At 42.0% G+C, this 22,204-nt stretch overlaps 1 protein-coding gene across 1 annotated transcript in view; it reads left to right on the top strand.

Moving 5' to 3' along the window:
• KLHL1 (kelch like family member 1) overlaps nucleotides 1-22,204 on the top strand; it is a gene marked incomplete at its 5' end in the record, with an annotated part of 430,814 nt that overhangs the window by 363,008 nt on the left and 45,602 nt on the right. The window lies entirely within an intron of this gene.

The raw sequence follows: 22,204 nt of genomic DNA, 5'->3' as shown, positions 1-22,204 counted from the left end.
AAAATGAGTCCTTGTGCATGTCACCACTACATGGGTGAGGGGGGAGCAATCAACAAAGTCTTTTGTCCTCTCATGTTCCACAATGGTTTGCCTGGTGTCTCTGGGCCTTCTTTTGTTGGCCAGGAGATAACACTTCCAGTGGTAAACTAATATTTCACACTCGTTAATGCTTCTCTCCTAACAGTGGGAGTTTACAGTTTCAGAGCAAACCCTTAAATATTACTGTATATCATGGGATACAGATATTATAAGTGAGATTAATGCATGCAGCAATTTACAAGCATTTCATATAGTTTAAACACTAATCACATTTTTATAAATCTAATACCTATTTTACCAATACTAAAACAGAGGTGAGCCAGACTGAACTCCAGCTGTGCATTGGTCAATGTTCAGTTGAGGCCTAAGGGCTTTGCATGAGCTGGCACTGGTCTGCCAGTGCCAGAGATACAGCCAAAGCTAAATGAGAAGTTAAACAGCTAATAGAGCAGTGCATGATACAGCCACATGTATCTGATTATTAGTGCTGCAGAATGTTAGTACTATTACCACTTTTTAATAAAAGAACAAATCCCCACAGTTAGACATCCTCATGAAGCTGAACATACTAATTAGATGGAGTACTTTTTTTTCCCCCAAAATCACCAAATCTTCAACTTCAAAAAATGACTTAGGTACTTAGGAGTCTAAGTCTAATTGAAATTCAGTGGGATTTCAGAGCCATATTTTCAAAAGTATCCACACTCCTAAAGAAGCCCATGGGAACCTAGTGGGATTTGCAAAAGCACTTATGTGGCTACCTTCCATTGAAATCAATGGGAGTTAGGTGCTGAGGTGCTTTTGAAAATCCCATCACATATCTACCTGCCTCATTAGGTGCCTAAATACCTTTAAAAATATTGCACTAGGGTCCTAACTGCCTAAATCCCTTTTGAAAACGTGAAGTTGGCTCCAAAGTCTTTTAGGCTCATTGAAAATGTTACCTACCATCTTTTCTTTGGTAACCCCTTTTGGACCCAAGTGGCTACCTAGAAATTTGAGGTCTTGTAGGTTTCACCAGTTGGTGATCGAGTCAGGTATTTCTTTGATGTCATTTTTTTTGTTTCTGACGAATGCACAAAGTTCTGTTCCCCTGAACACAGGAGGAATAAAACAGGAGACAATTTTTTTCTTGCTCTCAGCTCCCAGCCTCCTTCAGACAGCACCTGACCCAAAAACACTCTAGGCTTGTCCCATGGCCTCACACAATGTTCGTCTGCTGCGTCTGGGGCTTCTTTCTGAGTCTGTTTCTGTGTGCTTCTCTCTCTCTCTCGCTTCCCAAAACAATACCCAGTAAAGACATCCACCCACATAGTTATGCTTCCTGGGCAAACTCTAATATGTTTTTGTTTTAGATGGCAGCTGCTAGAAAGTTGCTTAACTGTTTCTTTTAACTATCTTAAATGAACGCCAGTGATTACACCCACCAGCTTCAATTACGTTTCTCCCAACTCAAAACACTACAGTATTTTTAAAAAAATCTTTGCTATTGTAATGATAAGATTTTGGAGCAAACAGTTACACTTAAGATAGAGAATGTGCTCTTGATTAAATAATAATTAATAATAATAATGATTAAATAAATGCACCGCTACAGACTAGGGACCGAATGGCTAGGCAGCAGTTCTGCGGAAAAGGACCTAGGGGTGACAGTGGACGAGAAGCTGGATATGACTCAGCAGTGTGCCCTTGTTGCCAAGAAGGCCAATGGCATTTTGGGATGTATAAGTAGGGGCATAGCCAGCAGATCAAGGGACGTGATCGCCCCCCTCTATTTGACATTGGTGAGGCCTCATCTGGAGTACTGTGTCCAGTTTTGGGCCCCACACTACAAGAAGGATGTGGATAAATTGGAGAGAGTCCAGTGAAGGGCAAAAAAAATGATTAGGGGTCTGGAACACATGACTTATGAGGAGAGGCTGAGGGAACTGGGATTGTTTAGTCTGCAGAAGAGAAGAATGAGGGGGGGATTTGATAGCTGCTTTCAACTACCTGAGAGGTGGTTCCAGAGAGGATGATTCTAGACTATTCTCAGTGGTAGAAGAGGACAGGACAAGGAGTAATGGTCTCAAGTTGCAGTGGGGGAGGTTTAGGTTGGATATTAGAAAAACTTTCACTAGGAGGGTGGTGAAACACTGGAATGCGTTACCTAGGGAGGTGGTAGAATCTCCTTCCTTAGAAGTTTTTAAGGTCAGGCTTGACAAAGCCCTGGCTGGGATGTTTTAATTGGGGATTGGTCATGCTTTTAGCAGGGGGTTGGACTAGATGACTTCGTGAGGTCCCTTCCAACCCTGATATTCTATGATTCTAAGTTTAGGAAAATATTGCTCTACCTCTAATCATAATTATTTCCATTTTCTATAAAGATATTTTGACAATTCTATTCTGGAAATAAATCTTTTCTCTTTTTAAATGATAGTTGTTTCTGTTTCTAAAATAGACAGTAGGCTGATACACACTGGAAAGATTGAAGACTTCAAACACTTATTTGCTTATACTGTTGACATATAGGGTCAAGATAATATTAATAAGTCTGCCTACAAGATTTATATCTGCCTTTAAGGAAAATTGCTGATAGTGAGAAAAAAACAGTTTTAAATTATGGAGTACAGTGTGAGGTCCCCACTTCATGAAAGCACTTAAGCACATATGTGATTAACTTTAAGCATGTGCTTGAGTCACATTAAAGTAGATGGGATTCAAGCACACACTTATGTGTTTTGCTGAACAGGGATGGTTTCTTGAATTGTGGCTGAGATGAGAAGTGCCTGCAGGCTATAGGATAGACCTCAATCCTGCATTTTGCTAGAGTTCCTGATTTCATTCATAAGCAGCAAAGAGTTCTGTTTCTGGAAAGATAAGTAGGAAAGGAAAGATGGTGAGAAGCAGCAGGGGTCATATACCATAGTGATGGATTTGAATATAAAAGTGGACAGGATAGAATGAGGTAATGTGAAATGAACTGGCACTGAGGAGAAAGGGAAAATAAGTGTCTGGTCCTCTGGAAGTGGGGCAAAACTTCCTAACCTGGAGCACTATCATCTCTGGCCATGAAGTAAAGAGTATACATGTCAAAATCAGGCATAGCACAGGCATTGCAATGAGGTCATAGATCTTTTCCTACTATTAGGCTTAAAATAGTTTAAGCCAAATACCGCAATTTTGGTTGAAATTCAGCCCAGTATTGATTTGAATCCAAATTTCAGTATCGTCCTATTTAAAACCAATCTTTTTTAAAGGGGGGGGGCACTTGAGGGCGAAAAGGCAAAATGCTTTTTTCCCTTCTGAGAGAGTTTTTAGGTTGTAAGCAGGAGATGGAAATGCATTTTAGAAATTCTAATTATGCAAAAATTTAAAAAAGCCCACAACTTTTCTTACAGATTCGATTTCTCATATTAACTCCATTAATCATTTACGACAGATTTCTTTATGGAGAGAATCAGAATGAACAGCTGCAGCTTTTTATTAATGCTGAGGTAACTTAGATCTTTCTAGAGTGATGTGTATGTGTGATTGGAGGTTAATAATAAAAGCATAAATCATTGGTGGGTTTTTTATATTTTTATTTATACACTTTGGAAAACATCCAGAAATATTTTGTCTATTCAAGTTGTCATATGAAAAATACAAAGTAGAGTATAAGTAAAACAAAACAAAGTCATCATTTAAATAAACACAAGATAGAGGTTTCAAGTATTTAACTGATTAAATCTAGAGATTTAAGGCAAGTGGAAAAACAAAGTATTGCTACTCAATATCAGTATATCATTGTCTATCAATCCAGCATTAAGCCTTAGGTAAATTTATCATGAATTCAATCAGTCAGGGAATTAAATTCAAAATAATAATAAATTAGTTACTTTTGGCCACCAGGAAAAAAAATCTATTATGAATGAAAGAATTTTTAAAACACAACTGTTTGGTGAAAAGAAAAAAAACTTTATTTTTAAATTATTATTTTATGACTTAATGCCAAAATTCACAACTAATAATGAAACCACTCCTACTATTCAACTAATAAAAAAGAGAGATATAGAAATTCCAATAAAGCTGTCCACTGGAGCAAAAACACACCAGAGCACATTGAAACAGGTAAAGATCAAACCAAAGATCTCAAACAGTTTGATAATGAGAGCCTATAATGAGGAACTGATTGAACATGGGAATCATGCAGATTAAAAATGCAATTTATGGGGTGAATATGGACACTGTTCTACTTAATATATCTTATGGGAAAGAATCTTTACTTTATGCAACCTCATGAAGAACTATGTTCATTGAGACACATTTTTAGTGAAATATTCAGCAGAAATAACACAAAGTCAATGACAGGTTTCAGAGAAGCAGCCGTGTTAGTCTGAATCCTCAAAAAGAAAAGGAGTACTTGTGGCACCTTAGAGACTAACAAATTTATTTGAGCATAAGCTTTCGTGAGCTACAGCTCACTTCATCGAGTGCCACAGACACAGCAGATAAGAAAAGTTGTAATTTAGGAAAACCATTTGTCTGGCAAATGAGGGGCTCAGTTAAAAGACACTGCTTGTCCACTGGGGAACACCAAAAGATCAGTACTAATGCTCACTGGGCCTGGGAGAGGGGGTGATTTTGAGGGTAATAGTAACCTAACTTTAGGCTTCTATTTTGAAAACTTTGGCCTTACTTGTTAAGCAATGAAAATGAGTTAGGGACCGTCCAAGACTCAAATATAAGCATAAGGCTTATTCAGAGAGTTCACAATCTACCCAGAAGGGAAATAAACTTAGATTTTATTTTATCTTTAATTTGATCACATGACAGTAAGTCCAGAGTATCCTCAGGCAAAGCACAAAGCATTGGAAAGCAGAAAAGAAAATCCAAATAAAAGTGTTGTTCCTGCATTAATACCATGTGTATGCACACCTGCACCCATGCGGTTCTCACTGTTGTTTCATTCACAAAGAGTGATGTTGAATGCAGGTTAAGTTGAACTAGTGGCATTTTATTAAACCCTGAGGATGGTGCTGTCCATGTGGCTGAACAGCTTTCCAATTCCCTTGGTGTCCCATTAATAAAGGTCCATCTAGGGACTTTGGTCCTTTTGACTCCAGTTCCACTGATCATGATGCATCTTCCCTATTGGACAAACATTTAAATATAAACTTTAAAAGAAAATGATGCCCAGACCCCCACCCTATGTGTCTTCAGCCAGAGGTTGCTAGCACATACTTGAACTGGAGTCAGAGTAGCAGCCGTGTTAGTCTGTATCCACAAAAAGAACAGGAGTACTTGTGGCACCTTAGAGACTAACAAATTTATTAGAGCATAAGCTTTCATGGCTACAGCCCACTTCATCAGATGTATAGAATGGAGCATATAGTAAGAAGATTATATATATCTTTAAATCTGTTACTGAGTGACCAGAGAGGTTGAAGTGTTCTCCTACCTGTTTTTGAATGTTATGATTCCTGATGTCAGATTTGTGTCCATTTGTGTCTATTTATTCTATGCAAAAGTATAAATGGACACATATCTGACATCAGGGATCATATATATATGTGTATATATATATATATATATAATATGATTCCTGATGTTAGATTTGTGTCCATTTGTGTCTGTTTATTCTACACAAAAGAATAAATGGACACGTATCTGACATCAGGAATCATAACATTCAAAAACGGGTAGGAGAACACTTCAACCTCTCTGGCCACTCAGTAACAAATTTAAAGGTGGCAATTTTGCAACAGAAAAGCTTCAAAAACAGACTCCAACAAGAAACTGCTGAGCTTGAATTAATATGAAAACTAGATACCATTAACTTGGGTTTGAATAGAGACTGGGAGTGGCTGGGTCATTACACATATTGAATCTATTTCCCCATGTTAAGTATCCTCACACCTTCTTGTCAACTGTCTAAATGGGCCATCTTGATTATCACTACAAAGGTTTTTTTTCTCCTGCTGATAATAGCTCATCTTAATTAATTAGCCCCTTACTCCACTTTTTCATGTTCTCTGTATGTGTGTATATCTATCTATATCTATATCTAGATCTATCTTCTTACTATATGTTCCATTCTATGTATCTGATGAAGTGGGCTATAGCCCAGGAAAGCTTATGCTCTAATAAATTTGTTAGTCTCTAAAGTGCCACAAGTACTCCTCTTCTTTTTGAACTGGAGTTTCATCTTTACCACAGACTTAGGTTACGTAGATTTTGAGAGACTTTGACCCCCACGTCAGGCAACCACACTAGGAGTGACCTATCTCTGTCTCCCTGTCACCTTCTCCAAATCTAGCAAACTCTCTCACTGTGGAGCTTCCTCCCTCTCTGTTGGGTTGAGTTCTGGATGGTTCTCTATCTCTCTGTTCTAGATGATCTCTGTAGGCTCTCTCTGGGTGCTGTTTCTTTTGATTTGTAAATGTCTCCTGTTCCTTTGGATCACTTGTCCCCCTTGTGTTGTCCCCTCATATCACCTGGGTGCCGCTACACCTCTTGTGACTTTAGTCCACTCCTTCAAGTGTCTCTCTAATGGTGAACACCTCACAGGAGTGCCTGTCTTCACCTGTATCTGCACCTGTATCCCCATCTCTGGGGATCCTCTCCACACCTGTATCCCCATCTCTGGGGTCTATTCCAGCAGTCCCCAGTCAGGTCTCAGATCTCCAGCCATCACCTATCTCTGGTAGAGATCCTTGTCCCACTTACTTGTGATCAAGGGGTTTGAAGGTGGCACAGCTGCATGACTTATACTGCAATATTCCCAGTAAGCCAGGCTGCCTAAAGCCAGTACCTTTGCTTTGCTGTCTTTCTCCCTGAGGGCTATGAACAGTGTACTGGCAGCAGTTACCAATTACCACACAAATAAATAAAGTACATGTCTTCTTAAGGTAAAAGCACTACACAGAAAACATAATAAAACACTAGTTCCTATAGGAATGCTAAAAGCTTACCAGTCAGTCTTATGGGGCCCTACTAGGCCAAGGTCTCTCCAACCCTTCTGCAAGGATTGGGGCCCCCCTCAGAGAGAAGGTCCTGTCCATTTGCTGAATCCACAAGGAGGCCTGAGTCAGTTTAAACCCACTTCAAAACCACTTTCTTTATCAGTTGGTCTCTAGAAAATCCAGTTTGAAACAGTATATGTCAGCCTCTCCAGGGAGTGGTTCCTCTCTGGAGATGTTTACAACCTGAATGATTCACCTTAATCTTCTTCCACTGCTTTTGGTTCTTGGAGGAGGTGTGATAACCTTCCCCCATGGGATTGATTACAATCCCTGGCTCACAGGGATACATAAATCATTTGTAAACTTAATGCAATGTGGTCCCCGCAGATATTGCATGCAAAATCTGTCACAGCATCCTTAGATAATGAGGCAGGGACAACAGCTCTCTGTCCTTGAAATATGATTCCACCCTGCACACTCAGCTCATCTTTCATTTGAAAATATGGTTCTGTTCTTACTGATATTTGTCATTTGGCCACCTTGCTAGTGTCACTGTTGATTGTCTGTAGTTGGATGTCATTTTCTGTAGCCTCTTTAATTTCCATCAACTTTACTGTTGAAACTGGAAAATAGTGCAGTATGTGGATGGATTCAATATCTGATCCCCTTCCCCTTACTTTCTGAGACTGGGTATATAGCCCCTGCCCAGGGTGTCAGAAAACACCAGGAAACCCTGGACAATATCTGATCTATACCTGGTAGCATGGGAGGCACATCAACATGTGCTGTAATTTGTTTGTAGCACTAAGATGGGCTTTGCCATGATTGTATCTAGGGTATTTGTGGTCTGATTGCATTCTTAGTGGGTGGTCATGGATGTACCACATCCAGAAGCTCTTTTTCTCTTTGGATGAATATCCTGTTCAGTCTCTGATAGGTTCTACTAGCATAAGCAATGAGCTGCTCCTGCAAAAGAGCTCTACCCAGTCCTTTTTCTGATGATTCACACATTGCCTTTCCTGACTAGTAGGGCTTCAGGTCAGAGGCATCCATTATTATTTATTTCAGCATGTCAGATACTTGTATTGGGGACCTGCTCAATCCCATTCAATATCCTACCTTGTGAACTGATGTATGGATTCTGCTGCTACAGACAGTTGTGAACTTGGACAGAATTTGGACAGAAAATATATCATTTCTATGAATCACTATACACCTGTCAACATCCAATGGAGCTGGTATGTCTCCAACTGCCTTGATTTTTCTGGGTTCTTCTTTCAGTCACTCTGCTGTGAGTACATGTTCAATGTATGTCAATTCACACTGTTTGAGTTTGGTTTTATGTTCATGTCCCTGCATTTCGGTAGAGAAGCTTGTTGTTTTCTGTCATGGGTTTCATTCAGCTTCTGGATCATTGCTTCTTTTACCTACAATGAGGATGTCAACTGCAATTATTTTCAATCCCAGCAGTCTTTCATGCACATTGATGAGTCTTCTCTGGAACACTTCTGGTGCTGGGCATAAGCCCATTGGATTATGAAGCCATCTGTAGTGACCAAATGGTACTGACAAGGTTGCCAGCATGCTGGACTCTTTCTCCAGGCTTATGTGCCAAAACTCATTCATCACATTACAGACCGTAAGATTTTGGCTTTGGAAACCTCTGGTAGATGTCATCAGTTGTGGGCTTTGGATAGTGACACCTTTTCAATGACAGTTCACTGGCTTTGGGTCTATGCAAATGTGTAATTTGCCTCATGGCCTTTTTTTCACCACCATGCTTCTTATTCAGGCTGTACTAGCCTCTACAGGTGCTATGATTCCTTTGATTTGAAAACATTTGAGCTTCTTGCTAACTGGGCTATGCCACTGGCATTTTCCTTCATGGTAAGATGTGTTCCACTGTACTTCAGAGAATTCACAGCTCTGATCCTGCCTCAATGTTGCATTACCAAAGAGTGACACTGAATGCAGGTTAAGCTGAACAAGTGAAACTGTATTAAACTCTGTGGACTACTCTCTCCACGTGGCTGAGTTGCTTCAAGCCTAACTCCCTGCATTTGCTGTTCCACTGGTGTCTCATTCAAAACAGTCCCTCCAGGAAATATGGTCCATCTGACTTCAGTTCCACTGATCATGATACTATAGGATCTGACTATCAAAAAAGGAGAACAGTATAGAGAGGACATATATCTTCTCTGTTAACCTACAGGGTAGGTCCTCTAACTGTGTTATTGGGGACTGGGTCTTAAGGGCTGAGCTTGTGAGAGAATCTGAGCAGGGCACTGTGAAGCTCTTGATAGTGTTATGCACAGCCAGTTGTAACTAGACCCTGAATAAAGCAGATCTCTTGCAAGCACCTTGAGCACTGAGTCATCACTGAACACCACAGTAACCTGTGCACAATCACTTGCTGAGCTGCTTATGGAGAGAAAACTGTTCACTAACATCTGTAGGTGCAAACCTGAAGGGGAAAAATATTTAAAATATTTAAAAATATTTTAAAAGGAATCAATTAAAGAGAAAGTAAAAATAATAATGTTATAAGCTGGGTAAAACCTTGCTATGGCTCAAATTACAATTTCACTGAGATTAATGAATGTGAACACGCACTTCATAGAATCATAGAATATCAGGGTTGGAAGGGACCTCAGGAGGTCATCTAGTCCAACCCCCTGCTCAAAGCAGGACCAATCCCCAATTAAATCATCCCATTCAGTTACAGGGTGACCGGGCGTCCGGTTTTTGACCAGAACACCCGGTCGACAAGGGACCCTGGCGGCTTCGGTCAGCACTGCCAACCGGGCCATTGAAAGTCCAGTCAGCAGTGCTGCAGGTAGGTCTAAGGCAGACTAGTCACTACTTGTCCTGGGGCACCGCGCTGAGCCCTGGAAGCAGCCAGCAGGTCTGGCTCCAAGGTGGTGGTGGGGCATGGGGGGCACGGGGCTCCGTGGGGTGCCCAACCACCAGCTCTGCACTCCCATTGGCTTGGAATCGGCTAATGGGAGCTGGGGTGCTGGTGCCTGAGGACGAGAGCAGCGTTCACCATGGAGCCTTCTGTCTGTCCCCCCTGCCGCCTAGGAGCCAGACCTGCTAGCCGTTTCCGGGGCACAGCACAGAACCAAGATAGGCAGGCAGCCTGCTTTAGCGCTGCTGCACCACTGACTGGGATTTGCCCGAGGTAAGCCCATGCCCCAACCCTCTGTCCCACCCCTGAGCCCGCCCCATACCCGGAGCCCCCTCCTGCACCCCAAACTCCTCATCCTCGGCCCCATCCCAGAGCCCTCAGCCCCCCAAATCCCAACCCCCATCCCTGAGCCCCCCAACCCAGAGTCCCCTCATGCACCCCAGAGCTCACACCCCCAGCCCAGCCAGAGCCTGCACGCCCTCCTATATCCCAACCCCATGCCTCAACCTGCAGTCCCCTCCCGCACTCCAAATCCCTCAGCCCCACCCCCCAGCTGGAGCCCTCAGTCCCTCCTACACCCCAACTCCTTGCCCCAGCCCACAGCCCCCTCCAGCATCCTGAACCCCTCATTTCTGGCCCCACCCCAGAGCCCACACTCCCATTTAGAGCCCTCACCTCTTCCCGCACCCCAACCCCGTGCACCAGCCCAGTGAAAGTGAGTGAGGGTAGGGGAGAGCGAGCCATGTAGGGAGGGGGAATATTTTGACTGGCGGGGTGGGGCCTCGGGGAAGGTGCAGGGCTAGGGTGTTCAGTTTTGTGTGATTAGAATGTTGGAAACCCTATTCAGTTACCACAACTGTCAGATAAAATTAATCATAAATCCCTATCAAAGACTAAAAGGGTCATGTGAACCTGGCCAGGAAATTTGGATTGTGTGGGCAAATAGGTTTTTGCTGAGTATTGTTCTGGATGGGGGGGTGGGGTGTCTGTGAACACAGAACCAGAGTGTGAGTGAGACAGCTGAAGAAATCCAAACAGAATCCTGTAAGGACTGTGTAGCCCGAGAGGACGTTAGAAAGAGTGCACTTTGTGTCTGGGCTGGCTAAAGAGGCTTGGGGCTGTAAGCTAAGAAACTACTTCTTGTTGCCTTTGGTTCCTCTACTGTTTGCCGAAGCAGGTCTTTCTACATTCCTTGTAAATAAACAAGATTGCATCAACGAAAATACCAGACTCCCTCATTAATCTCTACTCCCAAATGGAACATCCCTAGGCCCCAAATTCTGACTAGCCACTCAGGTTAAAAAGGAGCAAAAATACTTTGGTCACACAGCAAAGCAGCTCCACTTTTAAAATAAACCACGAGATGCAGTGATGTAGAATCTGAACAGTGGAATTAAAGAACTGGCTTAGTAAACAACTTCATCCTAGCTAGGCCTACTAACAGAGCTTGAGTAAATGCCTGCAGATAAATAGCTGACATCTCCTCCAAGCCCAAGAGGTGGTAGTGCAGCCCGTTTCAAAACCCCAATAAACGAGAGAAAAGAAGCTATAAAGAGCAGTGGAGAGGCTAAGATAGTCTTTAGAGACTGGAAGTCACAGAAGAGATGCAACAAACGCTACAGAGACAAGTATCATTGAACTGAGAAGGACAGAGTTAACCCTAGTACCTACAAAGAGACTGATCAAATGGCCAATAATAAAACTAAAGTTGTGTTGGGTTAATTTGAATTTAATGTTCAGTGTCTGATGCACATCAGCTATTTAGAAATAAAAGAACTCTAAAGATGAAAGAGGATGTAATGATAAACCTCTGAGAGAAAAGGAGTACTTGTGGCACCTTAGAGACTAACAAATTTATTTGAGCATAAGCTTTCGTGAGCTACAAAACTCACTTCATCGGATGAAACTCACGAAAGCTTATGCTCAGATAAATTTGTTAGTCTCTAAGGTGCCACAAATATTCCTTTTCTTTTTGCGAATACAGACTAACCTGGCTGCTACCCTGAAACCTCTGAGAGAGTTTGTCATTGCTACTTTTTCAACTAATGAAACTTCTGTTGTCTTAAAAAAATAACAGAGCAGTTCATGAAGGGAACTTCGCTCATTCCACTGGGCTCAGTTTGTTAGTGCACAAAGGGGGACTGCTAAGTGTTCATTAAACATGCATCCTTTTCTACATTAAATGACAAAACACCATCAAAAAAAAAAAAGTCAACCCAAAGCAGTACAAACCAATGTGAGTTTATGGGGTTTTGCCAATTCTAAAAGAAAAAGGTGTATTTAATGAGCACTTAACAGCCTGCATCTTCAGGAGCACATTTATAACATATGCACACTCATATTCACTAACTACATATAAATAAAAAAATCTCTCCAGCTGCACCAACAGAATCATGCTAATCTGGCAAATTCCATCCTTAAAATCTTTACTTTTAAATTAAATCAGTTCACCATGAATCTCCTGAACAAGTTCACTTCATTAGGGATTAATATGGGCAGTAGCAGAGGAACAGAGGAGCAGCATCTGTCAAGGTAGAAGGGCTTATTTTATGGGCATCTCTTTCCTCTAGATTTTTTGGGGGTCAGGATGTTGCTGGAGACATCATGCTTTTCAGTAGTGTTCTGGGTCTCTGTGTTTACATAGCAGCAAAAAGATACTCGTTAAATTATTGCTGTATTTTTATGCCAAAGTCACAAGAGAAATATTTCATTTCAACCTCTGCTCTTTTGCTGACAGAACAGCTGATCCTTTTAACATATTTTCTCTGAAATATTGATTTGTTTGTGTACTAGATTTTGCTTCAGTTTTTTTTGTCAGCACAAGTTTTGAAGAACTATTTCTCTGAATCATAAAGTGCCTTTTTATTGTTATTTGCACCCTTATTTAAGTAGTAGATCATGTTCCAATTCAATAAAGACCAACTAATCATAACAATAACAGTTATAAAAATTTCTGAGCCAGGTCCCCAGGGTAATATTGTGGCACAGATGAGAATCTGGTTTCTCACTGACAAAACTGAACTGAAGATAAAGAGAGGCACTGCTGTAAATCTCTGCTCCATTAACATAGCTGTACAGGATCTACTGGCCCCTGAGAAGCAGGTTGGTGTTTTCATAACCCATTTAATCAGATTCAAACCCTTTATCAGGACAAATCTCAACACCTACCTCAGGACAAAGGATTTGCAGCAATATCTTAATGAATGCTCAGTAAAAAGAGGTATTTAAGGCTCAATCCTCCAATCCTTCAGTGCATCAAACCTTCCTTGAGGCCAGTGGGAGTTCTGTGTGCAGACCTCTTGCAGAGACCAAGTCTGTCATGTTCCAAAAATCACACAGGGTCTCTATGAATATTTTATGCCTTTTTTAAGGTCATGTTTTGTGCAAATTACACATCCATTAAACATGCCTGTTTTATATAATTTGAAACAAGCCACAACTTACTGTTTTTCAGCATATTCAGACAGTTATTATACAAGAGAGATGGCTTGAGATGTAAACAGAATGAAGGCTGGGAATTGTGGGAGGCATCATTAGTGAAAATCAGTAAAATGTTAGAGAGGTCAGAAACTTATAATTGAAAATAAAAATGTGAGTGTGAAGCTTGGGCAGTTTTATCTTGAGACAGATGCTTGAATAACATACATGAATATTCTTTGTGTTGTCCTGACTAACAGTTGTCTAGTGTTTGTCTGTAGTGTTAAATAGTTACTGGAATTCACCCCAGAAACAGTTGTACTTTACCTGGGCAGAAGGTAATTCCTCCCATTTAAGATTCTCTATCAGAGATGGAATTGCAGCAGGCCATAGCAGAGCTAACTTTAGAGAGAATTATTTCTTTGTCTTTTAGCATCCACATGTATCTGTAAAAGAATCAGGATAAAAACAATATTTGTCCTATCCCAATTAGAAACTTAAGCATTGCAAATGTTCATATGGTATGAGTCTTTCAATCTGACTGACAGATATGTGAAATCAAGAGCAAGTACAAGATATGAAAAGCTTTGCTTTTTGACATCTTCAGAAAAAACATTTTAAAAATCCCATTCTAATCTCCCAGTATAAATAATTCAGGCCATATAGACCTCATTAGCTAATTAAACAAAATAGAATCTCCCTGCATGCTTTACAGCAATGGCTCCCTGAAGGTAACACTGCTAATCAAAGGGAAAGTACAAGTGACCTCCCATTGAACAGTGTTCACTTTTAGCTCTTGTTTACTTGAAAAATAGCATAGCTTGCCCTTTGAAAGACTAACATCCAAGTGAGTAGGAGGGAAAGAGAAATCTTTTTTTCAAAAACAGATCTCATTCTTGTTAGGAAATAAGATAATGGAAGAAACTCTATAATTCATCATCATAATTCCTTCCGCCATTTTTTCTCCCCCTCTGCGTGCCATGTTTTCTTTAGTAATTTCAAATTTTCCTCCAAATCGAGGGTATGTCAATTTTAAATCCTTCTGATGATTTTCTTAAACACCAGAATGCTGAGACGTAATTGAGTTGGATTAAAACTATTTTTATTAAAACTGACCATATTCTCCCTAGAAAAGGCATTCATTTCAGGAGACAAAAGAGACTGAGAGTTACTGACTTTTGCTTGACTGAAGAGGGAACAAACATGGGTTTATTAAGCTTTGATCATATTCAAAACATAATTTAAATTTGCATTCTGGCTCTATTCAGTGTACATGGTTTTATTAATTTCTTAGCTCTTATTTTCAATTAGATTAAACTCTACAATTCAGGACTTATTTTTGTTTGTTTGTTACAAAATTCATAGATATAAAATATGTTACTAAATCAGTCATGTCCCCAGCTTTCCTACACTCAGATAACTGCTGCCACCACCAAGCTTTGAACTTGGAAAGTTATGTCATGTCATATCATGCCATCCCTCATGCTGCTTCCTTAGTCCAAGGTACCTGTTTCCAGGAGCAGGGTGCTCACTGATAAAAATGGTAGGTGCTCCACTGCAGAAAAACCCAGCCACGACAGCTCCACTCTAGACTCAATTAACAAACTCTTACTTTATTAATTACAAGTAAACCCAAGAATGAACTCAATCACTGTTCATCTAGAGCAGGGGTTACCAAACATGGTTAGTGGCTTGTTCAGGGTAAGCCCCTGGTGGGCCGCAAGATGCTTTGTTTACCTGATCATCCGCAGGTACAGCCACTCACAGCTCCCAGTGGCTGCGGTTTGCTGTTCCCAGCCAAGGGGAAACCGCGGGAAGCGGTGGCCTGGACCGTGCCACTAAAGCCTCTAAAGCACAGGAAAGTCTTATTACAGATCCCAGTTCAGACTTCCTTCTCAAAAATTGCTGAGTCCTGCATCCTTCTAACTGGATCTCAATGCCACTTTGTAGAGCCACGCAATCAGAAATGTAGAACTGAAAGGGACCTCGAGAGGTCATCAAATCCAATCTCCTACACTGAGGCAGGAATTAGTAAACCTAGACTATCCCTGAAAGGTGTTTGTCCAACCTGTTTTTTAAAAGCATCCAATGTGTAGTGTGTGTGTTTGGGGGTGGGAGTGTGGGGGAGGGAATTCCACAACGTCTCTTGTAAGCCTATTCCAGAGTTTAAATACCCTTATATTTAGAAAGGGTTTCCAATATCTAATCTAAATTTACCTTGCTGCAGATTAAGCCCATTACTTCTTGTACTACATTCAGTGAACATAGAGAACAACTGATCACCATCCTCTTGATAACTGCCTTTAATGTATTTGAAGATTGTTATCAGGTCCTCCCTCAGTCATCTTTTCTGAAGACTAAACATGCCCAGTTTTTTTGACCTTTGCGCATAGCTCAGATTTCCTAAAGCTTTTACCATTTTTGTTCCTCTCCTGTGGACTCTCTCCAGTTTGTCCATGTCTTTCTTAAAGTGTGGCACCAGAACTGGATAGAATACTCCAGCTGAGACCTCCTCAGTGCCAAGTACAGTGGGACAATTACCTCCCATGTGTTACATACGACACTCTTGTTAATATACCCCAGAATGATATTAGCCTTTTTTGCAACATATTGTTGACTCATATTCAATCTGTGATACATGTTAACCCCCACATCCTTATCAGCAGGATTACCACCTAGCCAGTTATAACCCATTTTGTAGGTGTGCATTTGATTTTTTCTTCCTACGTGAAGTACTTTGCCCTTGTCTTTATTGAATTTCATCTTGTTGACTTCAGACCGATTCTCTAAATTGAGAATATCATTGAGAATTCTAATTCCTGTCCTCCAAAGTGCTTGCAACTCCTCCCAACTTAGTATCATTCATACATTTTATAAGCATATTCTCCACTCCATTATTCAAGTTACCGATGAAAATATTGAACATAGATGGACCCACGACTGAACTCCGTGGGACCCTACTGGATAAAGTTTCCCAATTTGACAGCAAATCACTGATAACTACTCTTTGAGTATTACCTGTCAGCCAGTTGTGCACCCACCTTATAGTAATTTCATCTAAAACACATTTCCCCAGTTTGCTAATGAGAATGTCATGTCAGACTTGTCAAAAGCCCTACTAATATCAAAATATATCACATTGACTGCTTCCCCCATCCATTAAGCCAGTAACCCTGTCAAAAAAGGAAATTAGATTCATTTTTCATGATTTGTTCTTGAAAAATCCATTCTGGATATCCCTTATGACTCTGTCCTCTAGGTGTGTATATTCTTGATGTATAATGTAAAACTTCCTCCTTTTTTAGTCTGCCTGTCCTTGCTGCACAAACTATATCCCTCTATACCAGTATTTCAGTCATGAGATGTATCCCACCAAGTCTCTGTGATACCAATTAAGTCATAATTATCTAATATACTTATACTTACAGTCCATGCGTTTGTATATAGACGTAGAAATCATAGAAATATAGGTCTTGTCATAAATATAAAGGGAAGGGTAAACCCCTTTGAAATCCCTCCTGGCCAGGGGAAAGCTCCTCTCACCTGTAAAGGGTTAAGAAGCTAAAGGTAACCTCGCTGGCACCTGACCAAAATGACCAATGAGGAGACAAGATATTTTCAAAAGCTGGGAGGAGGGAGAGAAACAAAGGGTCTGTGTCTGTCTGTATGCTGGTCTTTACCGGGGATAGACCAGGAATGGAGTCTTAGAACTTTTAGTAAGTAATCTAGCTAGGTATGTGTTAGATTATGATTTCTTTAAATGGCTGAGAAAAGAATTGTGCTGAATAGAATAACTATTTCTGTCTGTGTATCTTTTTTGTAACTTAAGGTTTTGCCTAGAGGGGTTCTCTATGTTTTTGAATCTAATTACCCTGTAAGATACCTACCATCCTGATTTTACAGGGGGGATTTCTTTATTTCTATTCACTTCTATTTTTTATTAAAAGTCTTCTTGTAAAAAACTGAATGCTTTTTCATTGTTCTCAGATCCAAGGGTTTGGGTCTGTGGTCACCTATGCAAATTGGTGAGGCTTTTTATCCAACATTTCCCAGGAAAGGGGGGTGCAAGTGTTGGGAGGATTGTTCATTGTTCTTAAGATCCAAGGGTCTGGGTCTGTAGTCACCTAGGCAAATTGGTGAGGCTTTTTACCAAACCTTGTCCAGGAAGTGGGGTGCAAGGTTTTGGGAAGTATTTTGGGGGGAAGGACGCGTCCAAACAGCTCTTCCCCAGTAACCAGTATTAGTTTGGTGGTGGTAGCGGCCAATCCAAGGACAACGGGTGGAATATTTTGTACCTTGGGGAAGTTTTGACCTAAGCTGGTAAAGATAAGCTTAGGAGGTTTTTCATGCAGGTCCCCACATCTGTACCCTAGAGTTCAGAGTGGGGGAGGAACCTTGACAGGTCTGGAACTTATATAGGACTTGATAGGTCATCTAGTCAAGTCCCTTATACTAAGGCAGGACTAAGTGTTAGCTAGACCATCCCTGACAAGTATTTGTCTAACCCAGTGGTTCTCAAACTAGGGCTGCCGCTTTTGCAGGGAAAGCCCCTGGCGGGCCGGGCCAGTTTGTTTACCTGCTGCGTCTGCAGGTTTGGCCGATCGCAGCTCCCACTGGCCGCAGTTCACTGTGCCCAGCCAATGGGAGCTGCTGGAAGCAGTGTGGGCCGGGGGACTTACTGGCCGCCGCTTCCAGCAGCTCCCATTGGCCTGGAGCAGTGAACCGCAGCCAGTGGGAGCCACAATCGGCTGAACCTGCGGACGCGGCAGGTAAACAAACTGTCCCAGCCCGCCAGGGGCTTTCCCTCCACAGGTGGCGGAACAAGTTTGGGAACCACTGATCTAACCTAGTCTTAAAAATTATCAGTGATGGAGATTCCACAACCTCCCTAGTAATTTGTTCCAGTGCTTAACTACCCGTACAGTTAGGAAGGTTTTTCTGATGTCTCACCTAAATTTCCCATTATTTGTTGTCCTGTCCACGTGGTTAAGAAGAACAACTTATCAACCTCCTCTTTGTAACAATCTGTTATGTACTTGAAAACTGTTATCATGTCCTCCTCAGTCTTCTCTTCCCCAGAATAAACAAATCATTTTTTCTCAGTCTTTCCTCCTGGATCATGTTTTCTAGACCTTTAATAATTTTTATTGCTCTCCTCTGGACTTTCTCCACTTTGTCCACATCTTTCCTGAGGTGGGGTGCCTAGTGCTGGTCACAGTACTCCAGTTAAGGCCTTGTCAGTGGAGAGCAGAGTGGAAGAATCACTTCTTGCATCTTGCTTAAAACACTCCTACTACATCCCAGAATGATGTGGTTTTCTGCAGTAATCCTTCCTAGGCAGTCATTTCCTATTTTCTGTTTATGTAATTGATTATTGCTTCCTAAGTGTAGTGCTTTGCATTTGTCTGTATTGAATTTCATCCTGTTTATTTCAGACACTTCTTCCAGTTTGTCAAGGTCATTTTGAATTCTACTCCTGTCCTCCAAAGTGCCTGCAACCCCTTTCCAGCTTGGTATGTGCCACAAGCTTTATAAGTGTACTCCCTATGCCATTATCTAAACCATTTATGAAAATATTGAATAAAACCAGACCCAGAACCCTGTGGGACCCCATTTGATATGCCCTTCCAGCTTGACTGTGAATCTTTGATAACTACTCTTTGAGTACAGTTTTCCAACCAGTTGTGCACCCTCCTTAAAGTAGGTTCCTCTACGTTATATTTCCCTAGTTTGTATAACGCCTAAGATGTTGAACAGATTCCCCCATTGATGAACCTCTTGTTACTGCTATGGCTTTATTTTAATTTTCCATGTCCCCCACAAACTAGCCCTCTGTTCAGGTTGTCTTTTTTTAATGCTTACTTGTGGGCTTTTTGTCACTTGCTCCTTTTGAACCTAATTTAAAGCCCTCTTCACTAGCTTGGTGAGTCAGTGCATGAAGATGCTCTTCCGCTTGTTGGTCAGATGAACCCCATCTCTTTCCAGGAGCTTTTCCTCCTAGAACTGGATCCCATGGTTGAGGAAGCTGAAGCCCTCCCATGGACACCAGCTGCGCAGCCATAGATTAATCTCCAGTATGCGTGTGTCTCTGCCTGCAACCTTACCCTCAACTGAGATGATGGACAACACCAAAACTAGTGTCCATGACTCATTCACCTCACTCCCAGAGCTCTGTAGTCACGATGGATTTGCTCAGGCAGTATCATTAGTACCCACAAGGATGAACGGCACAGGGTAGTTCTCAGAGAGACAGATGAGCCTGGGCAACCTTTCTGTATCAGACATGGGCTCCAAGTAAGCAGAACACCTCCCGGGGCATCAGGTGGATGCTTTTGTCCCTCTCAGAAGGGAGGCCCTGAATACTAACTCCCTATGACTCCTTTTGAGTGTGGCGCCTGTGAGCCCCTCAGCCTTGAGGGCAGGTGGATCCTCCTCTTCAACCATTGGGTTCTGTTCCTCACCTTCTGTTGCCAGTACAGTATACTGGTTCTTGAGCATGATGAATGGGGTGACCTGGGAGGGGATGGTGAACTGTCTACTGCCACAGGTGGCCATCAGACAGTCTTCTCCCCACAGAGAAGCCAGTTCTTCTTCCTCCCGTGGTGTTGCTATAATCTTCTATAGTTGACTAGCATCCTCCGTCCCAGATGTTTCCATGTGCATCCTATCAGTTAAGTCCTTGAACTTTCAGATGCTATGCAAAAAGACCCCTCCTCCTGCAGCTCTCTTACCTGCTTCCTGAGGGACTCCACCAATAGACACCTTTATACCAGGTGGCTGACTTTTGTCAGAGGGGACATGCAGGTTGCATTCCCACTAAGTCAAGATCAGGACTTGGTTAGAAGCCTCCATAGTCAAGATGCCTGTCTGGCAGGGGCCCCTGCAGGTGGAGGCAGAGGAAGAACTAGCAGTGGTGTGGTGACGTGCTGTTTTCCTCCCATTGCAGATTTTTCCTTGTAGAATACCTGGAAATTAAGAGAAAAAAATGAAAAACAAAAAACTCCTTCCTGTCTCTCCCAGCAATAACCTATGGGTCTAGAACCAGGATCTGTGACAGGTGTTGCTCTCTCATCACCATCAGGGGCCCATGCGGAATTGTCACTGAGAAGTACTCAGAGTCTAGCTCTGCAGGAAGTACTGCCCTACGGGACATGAGCAACAGCCATCCATGATTTTCTGATTGACTGGCACACTTCATGTAAACCAGGGGGACATTTCTGGGAGTTGTCTGACTGTCAGTGCAGAGCTCTGCGGTGTTTTTTCTGTGGTGTATCCGCTCTCCAACTTTCCTGGATCCCAGCCTCCCTACCTCGGCCCAACTCCCAACCCTGATCTTGGTTTACTGTCTTCAGCTTAGGACCATTGCTGACCCCTGTGCAAGAACCGAGCCCAACCTGACCCTGATTCTTACCTCATCCTCTCAGTTTGGTAGCAGACTCTGCAGCTTTGACCTGGGCTGTACATATCTTTTCTTTGGCCCATGTACTGAGCAGCTCACCCCGTGCCCACAAGTGCCCATGACCCAGCCCTCAGACTGTCTTCATCTCACCAGCCACATGTTGTGTCCTGCCTTCCTGGTAACCTGGACACACACAGTTCCCAATGAACTAGTCTTTGGTGTCTTGAGAGCCCATTTCAGGAAACTTCAGTCAACTGATGTTTTGGGAATCACCCGGACTGGTAAGGGGTTCTGTCTCTTCCTGCCCTGTAAACTTGTTTCCTGTAAACTTGTTTCCATACCCTGTTTCCACGGTATGCATCCAATGAAGTGAGCTGTAGCTCACGAAAGCTCATGCTCAAATAAATTGGTTAGTCTCTAAGGTGCCACAAGTACTCCTTTTCTTCCTGTAAACTTGGTAGCCTTTACGTTTTGTAGCTTTGGTTCAGAGCCCTGACACCAGTAGCCTGCCCATAAGCACAAGGTCTCACACTGCCTTCCACCAGCCCTGGTACTTCTTGCAGTGTGAAACCAACAGCCCCTCGAATCCCAAGTCTCCCCAAATCCAGCCTTCCCCTCTGGTTCATCTCCCCAGAAGGTTTGCAATGAGCCCTCTGGTTATCAGCTCACTTTTCCACCCACACTCCACACAGTTTGCACAACAGAGACCTGTTTGGATGAAAAAACCCAAAAAACCAAAAAGTTTATTTAATAGAAAAACCAGACTGAAAGATGAAATAGTAAAGGAAGCAAACATATACACATTACACAGAAAATAAACATAAAGACACAACCTCAGGCTTTACACTTCCAAATTAGATAAACTCCCTTTTCTAAGACAAGTTTTCTATTGCATCTGAACAGTTTCCCAGTGTACCCCCAGCCATGGATGGGACCCAGTGTTTCATGGACATACCTGCCAACTGTCTATCCCTCAGTTTCTGAATGCCTTTCACTTCAAACTGCTTCCATTTTAAAAAGTTTTTTTCCCCCAAGTCACTATTGGTTTTCAAAGTGGGGAAATCCCCAGTTGTCAGTATCTTTCAGTTAATATTTTTGGCCCATTGTTGCCTTTCTCTGGCATCTGGTTTTGAGTAAATGCCTGGCTTGGGAGGTTCATCTCCTTGCTGTGATTTGTGTTTGAAATTGTAGTACAGGTTATGAGTGCAGTTTTCTATATTAATAGATTCATAACCACATACTCATATCTCATAATGATGTTCTAGTTCAGAACATTACAAGCTTTCATAAAAGACTTTACTTATTTTTATACACAATAACATTATATACAATTAGTTGATTAAATTGTTTAATCGGCGGGCAGCGATCGATCCAGCGGGGATCGATTTATCGCATCTAGTCTAGTCTAGATGCAATAAATTGACACCTGAGTGCTCTCCCGTTGGCTACTGTACTCCAGCGCCACGAGAGGTGCAGGCAGAGTTGACAGGGGAGCTGCAGCAGTCCACTCTCCCT

The sequence above is a fragment of the Lepidochelys olivacea genome (assembly GCF_965140295.1).
Source record: "Lepidochelys olivacea isolate rLepOli2 genome assembly, chromosome: 1".
Classification (NCBI taxonomy): Eukaryota; Metazoa; Chordata; order Testudines; family Cheloniidae; genus Lepidochelys; species Lepidochelys olivacea.
Note: the sequence above shows the minus strand (reverse complement) of the source record. Positions and strands in the feature narration are given on the sequence as shown.